Source organism: Furipterus horrens, unplaced genomic scaffold (genome assembly GCF_987537825.1).
Source record: "Furipterus horrens unplaced genomic scaffold, mFurHor1.1.pri manual_scaffold_8, whole genome shotgun sequence".
NCBI classification, from domain to species: domain Eukaryota; kingdom Metazoa; phylum Chordata; class Mammalia; order Chiroptera; family Furipteridae; genus Furipterus; species Furipterus horrens.
Window position 1 is genome coordinate 4,824,426 of NW_028327178.1, and position 7,527 is coordinate 4,831,952.

Genomic DNA, 7,527 nt, shown 5'->3' on the forward strand with positions numbered 1-7,527 from the left:
CGGGTGAGATTCCAAGGAAAGGAACTCAGGTCCCTGACTGGGAACTTATTTTTTAGAATAGTTTCATCGTGTCCAGGAAGTCTAACAGTGATTGGGGTGCAGGAAATGCAGGCTCTCTCTGTCCTGCCCTACATCTACCTCCCCTCAATAAAACCCAACTCCTGGATTGGAGAAACCTCTGCTGAAGTTCTCCAAGAAAGAAAGAAAAACAGTTTCCTAAATGGCAAGAAGACACTAACTGTCGGACAAGAGGTGGACAGGCATTGTCTCTCTCAGCTCTGGCACTAAGAAATGTGATATTGATCCCAGGAACTGGACATTCCACTCCTGAGACACATGCCTCTGAGCTCCATGTCAGTGGGTGACTGCCTCCCGGGAGGGGTCACTTAACAGTCGCTGGACCTCCCCACTGTACCTGTCTCCCACAGAGCCTTTAGAAGTTCTAGAGCTGATGTGTTTGCCACCACATGCAAATCTTTTTATTTCTTCATGTTTTCATAACAAAGAAGGAGGAATGCTATCTCCTGGCCTGCGGGAGGCCCGCATAACTAGTGAAGAGTAAGGTATTCAATGGGTTTTTACTGAATGAATGAAGATAACCCTTAACTGAACTCAATAACTGAGAGGAAAATTTAATTAGCCTTAAGGTCTTACAAGTACAACGATCCTTGTTAAAAAATCTGGTGCTAGCAAAAGCTGTCAATTGAATAAATCATTTGCCATGAAATGGGTCTGTGAATATGTATCTCTTTAATATAAGATAGTAGGCTTATTAGTTAGTAAAATAATGGGCCACAGAGACCCAGTGGCAAACATGGCAGCTAATTCAGAGATTTGAAATGATGATAATCACAAGCGCAGGCAACGAGGAAAACCTACATGCTGATTGAGAAGGGAGACAGAAGGGGTGGTGATTTCAGCGTAAGCCATCGGTAGGGTCATGGGTCATCTGTACGGCCCCAAACCTTGTGCCTCAACTTCCCCAAAGATCTCTGCTACCCGCACTTGGTATTATCAACATTGATTTTTAGGATAATCTAAGTTTATTTCACTTTCTTGGTTGAAAAATTTGGAGAAACTTTTCTGTTTACCCACAGCTCACTCAGTGTTAGAACGTGTTTTGCAGAGTTGGTGCTCACAGGGACCAATTCAGATCCCATGAACATTTTGGGGAAGGTTAATGAAAACCAAAGGGTTGCCTTTCCCTGAAACACAGATTTTAAAATCCAGTCATTTATGTCTCAAATAGCACATTCCATTTTATTTTTACCACTTTTTGTTTTAGAAAATAAAAAAGGATGCTAGGTTAAATCTAAGATTTGTTTTAAGAAAATAGCCCTCACACGAACTGTATTTCACACTTGGATGATCAAAATCAATTTTTTTTCTGTAACTGAGCTTGAAAATGCCTTGTGAATTTTCTCAGAATTAATATTTGTGTGTGCCCCACCTTTAGTTACGGCACATTGCTCTTCTCAAATGCATTGGTCTGCTCTCTTCATCGAGAACCCACACACACGCACACACACGCGTGCACGCAGGCCCACAGAGGTCCTGGGGCCAACTTTGTGCAACTCTTCCTCCTCATTTCCCACTTCTGTGCAATCCTCACAGGTGCTGTTGGTACTTAGCTTCAAACCAAGATCTTCGTCATTCTTCTAGTCTAAAACATGGAGGGAATATGTGAATAACAGGCCAAATACCACACTCTAGAACATACCATGAAGCTCTAAGGTGAGCCAAACAGGTAGGCACACTTTGTGCTTAAAGAATCAAATACTGTTTGAATGAGAATTATGTTTCAGGCAAATGCTTCCAACCATGTACATCATTGTATATTTGCCCTTTGGAAAATTTCCTCCCGCTGAGAAGGTTTGTATTTACTGTCAGTACAATTCAAAAACAGTCCAGGGCTCCAGTTAATTTAGGCCGATTTGGTATCATTTATCTCCCCTCTGCATGCCCCTCACCAATGTCATTTCATGGAGGTGGCAGATCACCAGAGATAATCATATTAACTCATAAGAGAGTTTTGTAGCTTAACCTACTTAAATTCTCCAGAATTATTGTATGGCCAACCCCCCCATCTTTCTTTCAAATGGCTCAGACTTAGGATGCTTTTCGAGGGATGTTTCCCCACCACAACTCCCAGGTCCTTGGGGTCAGATGGTGAGGTCACCGCGGAGGAGACCACTGTCTGCTCTGCTGTAGCTGGTCTGTGAAGCGTTCTCCCACCGACAGGGAGCTCAGTCAACTCCCAGGACTGTCCATGGAATGCAAATTGAGTCAAGCGCAGTGACATCAGAGCTCAACCTCCTTTTCTGTTTGTGGTGGCTCTTTTCATTCATTCACTAAGCCTCTGTGGCCCCAGAACGTACTGTGGGCCAAGCGCACCCTTAGGCACTGAACAGGTTCCTCGTGTTGTGTAGGTGAATTCTAAGCTGAAGCCTTGTTTGTGATGCCGGAGCACACACGGAAAGCTGGCTCTCGGCTCCCTTTCGCTTGCTCTTCTGCACTGACTGGTGTGTGCCTCTGCACAGGTAGACAAAGGATTGTACCCACCTTCTGTGCATGTATCTTTCCCTCTCGGCCGGGAGGTATTCCAGGGCAGGCACTTTTTATTTCCAGTGTTTAGGGAATGACTAACATGTAACAGGTGTCCAACAAATGTCTTGGAAAAGAAAGAATAACTACATTTTAGTTGAAAATTTAAATATGGAAATCTATTTTAACTTACAAAAATAGAAAATAGGTCCCCTAAAACCATTAAATTTTTAAAAATTGACTAGACTTGCTAGAATTTACACACGCTTCACAGTAATACATTTTTAAGTGAGTGGAGCTGACTTTCAGAGTAAATTACATAGTATCAGTCCCTGAAAGACTGGACTTCATGTTTTCTATAATTCAACACGAATCATAGTTGATAGTGTTTAATTAAAACATCTAACAAAGTCACCAAGTAATGTCCTAGAAAACTTTGTAAAAGCTTTAGTTTGCATTTCATTAATATTTTAACTGGTACCAATCAATCGCAGGTGCTGGTATGGAAATTTATTTCAAGGTGTCGGAGTTCAACTTCTAAGGCAATAAAACCCCAGACACACAGCACTAACCATCCCCTTTTGCTTTGTCCAAAGAAACGCACAAAGTCAGGGAATGAAAGGAGACCAGCCGACTAGAAATTCTATATGAAAATGAGACACCCCAAGTCCTGGCCAATGTGCTTCTTAGGGTACTTATAACCCATGTATTTCAAAGAAATTCCACTCTGTGTGTGTGTTGTAACAACAATTTTAGTTGAATGTTAATGTTCACGCATTTTTGACCACAGTTATGTCTTTCTGGTTTAAGATCTCAATTTAAGTTAACAGACCCTCACAGGGTGGGGGAAGAGAGATTAAAAATATATTCAGTGTCTCTGATTAGTAGACACACAAGTTAATCTTAGCCCATCTTCAGTATGGACTCTCAGATGCCTCAAAATGGCATATGCTGCATTTTGCAAACAATTATTATTGAATTTCTTTAAAAGTATGGCAGTTCTAGGTAATAAAATTATGAGATTCCATTATATGAAACAAATAAATAAAAATTGGGAGTTATATTGTAAAACAGTTCAGAAAGAATCCATTTTTTCCTTTCTAGGATGTAGTTAATTGTATAATTCATTGAATATGGAGAGGTAAGATTTCATTTCCTTTTAATGATGTAAAACAGGGCCATTATCTTTAAAAATATATAAAAATGCCCACATCTCTTGCAAAAAGATTTGGGCGCATGCACACACGCACACACGCGTGTGCGCACACACTGAACACCTGGTTCATTTACTTGTTTAGTCATTCAAAAAACCATGTATTGAATGCTGCCTCTGGGCCGGTGAGGGTTGGAGTTACTCACAAAGCCCAGCTCGCTGTCTGCTTTCGTGGGTTTGCAATCTGGCGAGCAGACCGTGGGAGGCCCGTAAGTCACGACTTCTCTTTCTTCCCCGAAAGTACAAAACAAAATGCTTCTGGATACCAGCCCCGCTTCTCACCCCAGGCTACGTTGCAGGTATACCCAACACTAGCCTTCCTGAAAATGTGTTTTTCTTAATGTGCCGGTGTTTAAAAAATACTTAGCTTCTTTCTTTTATGCTCATACTAAAGTCTCAACTTTGGTATTCTGATATTTAAGACCTTTCAGCATCTCGTTAGCCTCCTTGTCCTCTGACTGCCCTCTCCTGCCTAACCTGTTACCCATTCCACCTCCTTTTCAGTGCTGAGTACCATCAGACATGGTTCTGTTGACCAGAATGAGGCTTCTGAGCGCAGGGACTGGGTTTATCTTCTGCACCGCAACGCTTCCCAGCAGCGAGGAGAGGCTCAGGCAGGTAGGCAAGGCTCTATAAATATGCTGGCAATCCCTGCTTTCCAGAATGTCTCCTGCAGAGGGCTGACTGTCCTTGAAAACACCTTACACTGTGCTCCTGACCCCGTGCGCACCCCTTGGGAGCAACCCTCACCTCGTTCTTCCATTCAGCCTGTCCGGTGTTTGCGGAACCCTGGCCGGAAATCACGTTACCTTTACTGTAATCAGTATTTCACCATGAATATCATTCGACCTCATGAACAATTTTATTTTTCAGTTGTTACTTAAGTATGCTCTTGTTTTGTCTGATGATATTTTGTTTCTATTTTTTTTTTTTTTTTCTTACTAGGCTATACAGTAATTCTTAAAAGAGGGATAAGATACTACTTTTTTTTATTTTAAAAATTGTGTTGCTACCAAAAGGCTATATTTTTAACTAATTGCTCAGCAGGGGGTGCAAAGCACAGAGAACAGGATTCCTAACACAAGCTGATGTCCCCTCAAGGGAGGACACGTGACATGGCCAAGAGTGGCTCTTTCTGTGGAGGTGAGTTTTATAGTTACCTCTTCATGTTAAAGCTGGAGACAACGCATCATAAATAGCCATCAACCAGGTCTAGGCTGGGAGACCACCACTAGGGAGGCACAGGGCCATACGCCTCCCAACGCTACGGGGCTATGGGGCCATCGGAGGGTAACGGAGGTGCAGCCATAGGGCCGCTGGGTGTAATTCCCAGGTGTGTGGCACGTTCTCAAGGTAACCGTGAGCCTCCGCGCTCCTGTAGCCAAAAGCACTCAGAAGCGTGTGTTGCTTCTTCTGAATGTGTGAATCCCGATTTGCTGATTGAGAGAACTCTCAAAAGATTTCATTGCTGATCACCAGAATACATTACTTTAAGGGATATGAATACAAAGAGATAGTCATAAACTAAAAACTTGAAATGTAGTCATAATAGCTAACATTTATTGAATTTTTCTGTGTCACTCAGTATAATTTCTTGAATTGTATAAACACTTAATTTTCAGGAGTGTCATTATGGTCCTGGACTTACAAAGTAAAAACGAAATAGCAGTCGTGGCTGGTGTGGCTTAGTTGGTTGGAGGATCGTTCTGTGACTGAAAGGTAGTGGGTTCGATTTCCGGTTGGGGCACATGCCTGGGTTTCGGGTTCTATCCCTGGTCCAGGGGCATGTGATCCTCAGTCTGGGTGCATCCAGGAAGCAAACAATCAATGTTTCTCTCTAGAAGCAATGAAAAAATTGTCTTATAGTGAGGATTAAAGAAAAAACAAAAAACAACTAAATAAGTTGCCCATAGTTACATTTACTAAGTGGAAGAGCTGAGAATCAATTCCAGAGATTCTTATTTATAAAGGAAATGCACTTTTTATACCATCATCAATTTATATTACAGATATTTTTATAAATTTTAATATCTATGGAAAAAAAAAAACAACCTGTACACTGAATTCGCACTATTTCTGGTAATCAAAATAGGAAGTTAGTTCAGCTCTGACCAGCGTGGCTCAGCGGGTTTGGCGCAGTCCCACAAGGCGAAAGGCTGCCAGTTCGATTCCCAGTCAGGGCACAGGTCTGGGCTCCAGGCTCAGTCCCTTGTCAGCGCGCATGCAAGAGTCAACTGATCGATGTTTCTCACATCGGTGTTTCTCTCCCTCTCCTTCTCCTTCCCTTCCTCTTGTTCTAAAAGTAAATAAATAAAATCTTAAAAAAAAAAAAGAAATAAGTAAATTCAAAATAATTTGCTGATGATTTTTAAGACATTAAAGCATTCTTTGATACTCCTCCCTTTAAGACCTGGAGCTTCATTTCTCCACCTGTAAGTGTTGGCTACATGAGTGACTTATTTTTATGACGTAGAAAGAGCATGAATGATAGCATGCCTCTTCTGAGATTAGGTTATAAATGAGCTGTGGCTTCCATTTTGAGTACCACCCCGGACTCCCCACCCAGGACCCCAAACTATGAGAAAATAAATTTCTGTTGTTTCAAATACTCAGGCCAGTGACGTTTAAAACGCTCAGACTGTGGGACTTTGCCATGCCAGCCAGAGCTGACAAGACGCTCTAAGTATGTTTGTGAACACACGGGAACAGGAAGGAAGCACCGGCAGCTGCCTCACGCCCTCCCACACTCTCTCCCACTTGGAGTGGGTGGCTGTTCCCTATAGAACTGATTCCCATTGGGAATACTGCATGTTCGGTGTGTGTATTTCATGCCATCCCTCAGTGATACGTAGGGAATTCTTTGGAGAATTCGGATGCTTTATCTTCTGTTCCTTGCTATTGTCTCAAGGCCTGGGATATACATAGCATCCATGACCATTTTTTGACTTAATTACATATCTGGCAGTTGGTTCTCAGAGTTTCTAGGTGGGACCAAGTAGAATTCTAGTGCTTTCCTCTTACATCAACATATACATTGTACGTAGACATGTAGAAATATTTGAGGGGACTAAATATTTTCCAGTTTCTCACATTAGCTTTTTGATGAGGATGGTGAGAAATAAATCCTTCAAAATCTGTCAGTGGAGGGAATATTCAAAAATCAACATTATACATGTCTCCATTTCTAGCACACACAATCTACACACATTATCTATGACTTATAATGCATTTTGAAATACAGAGTCCTGGAAGTGAGTTAAAAAAACAAAAATCAATCTCTCCATCTCTAGGTCACCCAGTAAGGTCCCAAGAAACCTTCTCTCTCAGGACAGGAGGGGACAATGATGGGATGAAGCTGCTTTATCAACACAGGGACTCAAACGAGCCCGCCTTCGTGAAGTACACGGGAAAGGAAGGGGCCTCGTGGTTTCATCACGAGTGTGCAGGCTTTGAGCACAGGTGTGCGCACACCGGCACATTTTCCTGAACCTCTCTCCTTGATTTAAATACGCATGGACACTGCAAATAGCATTGTCTTTATTCGTCAGCATTTGGGGGCAAAGAACGCTCAGATGCTACTCAGCTGAAGGAGAAAGGACTTCCAAGGATCGCGTCTGCCTCCTTGGCACCGCCTGCCCTGCCTGAGACTGTAGTCTTGGAATGAGGGTTGGATTTGGCATTGACGACATGGACTGACTTGGTGGATCTTTTTTTTTCTTTTTTTAATTTGAAGAAATCACCGACTTCCATGTCAAGTCCACATTTTGACA

At 42.2% G+C, this 7,527-nt stretch overlaps 1 long non-coding RNA gene across 1 annotated transcript; it reads right to left on the reverse strand.

Moving 5' to 3' along the window:
* Positions 1-1,533: 1,533 nt before the first annotated feature.
* Positions 1,534-6,031, reverse strand: LOC150002458 (uncharacterized). Its single transcript, XR_016512609.1, has 4 exons — positions 5,870-6,031; positions 5,406-5,594; positions 2,563-2,671; positions 1,534-1,663 (listed from the first exon to the last, which is right to left on the reverse strand). It is a non-coding gene; the product is annotated as an uncharacterized LOC150002458 (long non-coding RNA).
* Between the last annotated feature and the right edge of the window lie 1,496 nt (positions 6,032-7,527).